At 42.3% G+C, this 4,642-nt stretch overlaps 2 pseudogenes; one reads left to right on the top strand and one right to left on the bottom strand.

Moving 5' to 3' along the window:
- Nucleotides 1–678: 678 nt before the first annotated feature.
- Nucleotides 679–1,763, bottom strand: LOC114042555 (annotated as a pseudogene).
- Nucleotides 1,764–1,951: 188 nt separating this feature from the next.
- On the top strand, nucleotides 1,952–2,481 carry LOC114040124 (annotated as a pseudogene).
- Nucleotides 2,482–4,642: the final 2,161 nt, after the last annotated feature.

Here is a 4,642-nt window from a genome sequence, read left to right as displayed (position 1 = left end):
GGGCACATTGGAACTCAGGTCCTCTGACTCCAAGGCCGGAGCTCTATTCACTGCGCCACCTAGCTGCCCCCCCCCCTTTTTTTTTTAACGTGTGCACTTTTATTTGAACTGATCTTAAGTCAGTGTACAGGTAAAGCTCCTCCCCTAGCCCAAACACTGGCACCAATCTCATAAAACTTTCAGGGAGATTGTAAAGTCTTCATTCACATCTATGTTGGGAGCAGGGAGGGAATTTAGGGGGCCATTAATAATGGCTCTGACAAAAAAAGGAACAAGTGTTAAGGTGGAAGATATAAAAAGTTTTTTTTTAAAGGATTACATAATTTACATGTAAAGCAATACTAGTACCTTCCCCCTCTCCCTCTCCCCATTTGGATCTCTGGACAGACTTCATAGAGGCAAGTAACTCTCTATTTGGAATGACTATTAAAAAAACGTACAACCAGAGTCCTGAAGACGCACTGTGGAACTTTGGGGATGTTTGCCTCCAACGTACTTAGATTGTTCATTACCTTCAATGTTCTAGTTTTTAAATTCTGAGCCAACCACCCCCCCCAAAAAAAAGCCAAACACAAATAAAGCTTTCCAATCTCATCTCTTTATTTTGGGGGGAGGCAATTATCATGTCACACCCTTTGACAAAAAAAAAAAAAACCAAACCAAAAAAACACAAGCAGTGCATTTAGACACATTTGCAGTGGACAATGGAGAGCCCAGATTCATCATACTTGATCTACATCTGCTGCAAGGTGGAAAGAGACACCAGGATGGAACCTCCAATCCAGAGTATTTGTGGTCAGGTGAGGCAATGATTTTGATTTTCATTGTGCTGGCAGCTAGGGCTGTAATCTTCTGCATCCCGTCAGGAATGTCTGGGTACATGGTGGTACCACCAGACCATATGGTATTGGCATACTGATCCTTATGGATGTCAACATCACACTTCACGATTGAGTTGGAGATATTTTCATGGATTCCATATGTAAGAAAAATGGTTGGGAAAGAGCTTCGGGGCATCAGAACCTCTCATCGCCAATGGTGATAACCTGACCATCAAGGAGCTCATAGCTCTTTTCCAGAGAGGAGCTAGATGCAGCAGCGGCCATCTCCTGCTCAAAGTCTAGGGTGCCATAGCACAGTTTCTCTAGGATGTCACACGCAGTTTCCCTCTTAGTTATGGTAGTGAAAGTGTACGCTCTCTTGGTCAGGATCTTCATGAAGGAGTCTGTCACAATACCAGTGGTACGACCAGAGGCATACAGGGAAAGCACAGCCTGGATGGCAACATACAAGGCTGGGGTGTTGAGGTTCTCAAACATAATCTGAGTCATCTTTTGTCTGTTGGCTTTGGGGTTCAGGGGGGCACAGGGTGCTCTTCAGAGGCCACAGGGAGCCCACTGTAGAAAGTATGATGCCATACCTTCTCCCTGTTGGTGAAAATACCATGTTCAATGGGGTACTTGCTCTGGGCCTCATCCCCCATGTAGCTGTCTTTCTGGCCCATACCCACCATAACACCCTGACTTCTGGGGTGCCCAACAAAGGGAGGGAGGATGACCCAAGGGGCATCGTTTCCTGCAAAGCCAGCTTTGCATATTCCAGAGCCACTGTCAGCAACCGGAACAGCAATATCATCCTCCAAGGCGAACTCTGAAGTGGCGAGTTTAAACCTTTAAGAGAGAGGAGGCTCTGATTCTTACAATCTAGCCACTGCTCAGATTCTTAAAATCTAGCCAATACCTCACAGACTCTCAGATTTCAAGTCTGGCTAATACGGTGAATCTTTAATAAACCTTGTCTTTGGCTGAAAAACAAAAACAAAAACAAAAACAAAAACAAAACAAAACAAAAAAAAGATTTGCATTGGTCCTAGATTTTAAGCTGGAAGAAAACTTGGAGTTCATTGAAATACAAACTCTTCATTTTACAGATGAGGAAATGGAGGTCAAGGATGCTAAGTGACTCGTCACACATCACAAAGGTGTCATGCCCAGCTCCCACGCAGCCGCCTCCCCCAGCAAGCAGGCCTGTGCAGGACGAGGAGGAGGGCCTCATAAGTCTCTGCTTTGCCTGCCTCTCAGAGTACTGCACGGCCCCCTCCAAGGGGTAAGTGCGGGCTGCGGGCTATCACCTGTATAGTGCCTATGATTATACAATACTAGCCATGGAGAAAGGCCTTGTGAAAACAGACATTCAGATTTCTCTCCTTCCTGGGTCTTATGGTAGAGTTGCTCCCCATTCTGGCTTGATTGCAAAACATTTCATAGGTGTGGGAGCTGGCGTCATAGATGAAGATTACAGAGGAAATGTTGGCGTTGTACTATTTAACTTTGGCAAAGAAACATTTGAAGTGAAAAGAGGTGACCAGATTGCACAGCTAATTTGTGAACAGGTTTTTTTTATCCAGAACTTGAAGAAGTCCAAGGCTTAGATGATACTCGACATGGAGCAGGAGGTTTTGGTTCAACCGGTCAGAACTAAAATTATATCAAGAGTTGATAGAATAGCTTTCCCCCTAAAACAGTTAATAAAATGAATTTCTGATTAAAAAAACAGAGAGAGAGAGAGAGAGAGGAGGTGGTGCCGCACCTGGAGGCAGGGGGGAGGCAAGTACACCCCGGGTGGAAGAGCTCACAGCTCGGTAAAACTTTTTAAAAAAAGAAAACATGGATATAATGCTGTTATAACATCTTAAACCAAGGCTACATATTACTATTTGGCATAAAATGATTTAAATTGTACAACACAATTGAAAACATTTTTTAAAGAAAGCATTTAAGGAACTGACTTTTGCTCACTTTACTTAGAGGCTCTTAACAACCTGAAATATAGCAACTCAATATGAGAAAATAAATACCAGATTTAAAATTTCCTTAGGGAAACCATGCCCTGGGGACTACCCATCTTTGGAACTCCAGGCCCAGTGCCCTAGCTGTCCAAATTGGTGAAAGAAACTCACATACGGCCCCCACCAAACCTAATGAGCTCAGACCAGATCATCCCAACTATGCTTCACACCCCATTCTCAGCCATCTTCTTCCCATCCTCTCCATTCTTAGGCCATGAGCAGATATTCTGCTTCCCACCTGTCTTGCCCCACTTGATTGAGGAACCACAATGAAATCAATACTATTGCTTCTGGAAAGGGCATGTTAACCGACTCTCCTCTGACTTCTCTTCCCATTCCTATGATTTCCCTGACCAAAGTGTTTTTCTCTAGCTATCATTCCCCTAAATGTCTTATCTCCTCTATGCTTGACTATGAATTTCTCGAGGGCAGAAATTATATCATTTGTATTTGCTTGGCACATAGTAAACACTTAATAAATACCTTTCATTTATCCTTTATTTATTATATCATTTATTATATATTATTTATTATAATTCATCCTTATCATTTTCAAATAAAAAAATTCCCCTATTTCCATATCACATTCAAATTTAGCAATTAATTTCAATGGCTAATTTTGCTTTTTTTTTTGTTTCTGTAGAAAAATAATCATGAAGGGTAACAGAGCTAAAAAACCATGCTGAGACCAAGGTTGAGCTCATGCATAGACTTATAAGATTTACCAAGACAAAACAGTATTTTGCAGAAGTAGACTAGACCCCTACCTAACCCTGCCCAGACATTCTGCAAGCCATAAAAGGAGCCAGATAAAAGTAGGTGGAAGATAGGACTTTGGAAAGACCTTAGAAGTCACTTAGTCCAAGAGTGACCTTGTTCCCTGAGGTTAAATGACTTTGTTTATAGATAGCCTCATAATTACTGGCAAAACCAGGCCCCCAAACAAAGGTTCATTTGTCTTTATGTCTGGCCTCTCTAAAAAATAAATCCACGAAGGCACTGTGAAGCACCAAGAGAAACATTACAATTTCCTTTAGCAAGCAAATGCAAAGGTGCCTTGTCCCACACTCCATTCAGCAAACATTTATTAAGGCCTGCTACTACACTGGATAGAGCACCTAAGATATCACAGGTAACCTGGAAAGACAACCAGTTTGTTGGCTGATTGCTGTCTTTCATTCTCGAAGAGGACCAAAATGACATCACTATGTTAGAGTCAAGTTACAGTGTGTCGACTGTGATTGATTAGACCACTATGAGCTCAGAATGCTCTATCACAGGTCCAGCACAAATAGTCCGTGTGAGCAATTGGGGTGAATTCTCTAAATTTGTGAATCTCACGGTTCTTTTGAGCTACAGAGCACCTTCTCGGCTGAGGGCATGTCATGCTGGGTCCTGTGCCAGTGTCTCCGAAGTCATACAATCAATTCCAAAGTTCTTCAGAGAGACCTTGAGAGTATCCTTGTATCATTTTTTCTGACCACCAAGTGAGCCCTTGCCTTGTGTGAGTTCTCCATAAAATGGTGTTTTAGGCAAGCATACGTTTGGCATTTGAACAATGTGGCCAGCCCATGGTAGTTGTGCTCTCTGCAGTAGAGTTTGAAGGCTGTGCAGTTTAGTTTGAAAAAGAACCTCAATGCCTGGTACCTTATCTCAGAATCTTCCTAGAGATAACCGTTTCATTAATGGAGGAAGTCAAGAGGAAAGAAACAAAATCAAAAATAGTAAGGACTGGAGACAGAAGGCTAAGGAATCAAAACAGGTGAGTATTATTTATCCACAATATTCCATATT

This window comes from Vombatus ursinus, unplaced genomic scaffold (assembly GCF_900497805.2).
Source record: "Vombatus ursinus unplaced genomic scaffold, bare-nosed wombat genome assembly UNPS02000749.1, whole genome shotgun sequence".
In the NCBI taxonomy this organism is placed as follows: Eukaryota; Metazoa; Chordata; class Mammalia; order Diprotodontia; family Vombatidae; genus Vombatus; species Vombatus ursinus.
This window is presented reverse-complemented; position numbering and strand designations above follow the sequence as displayed.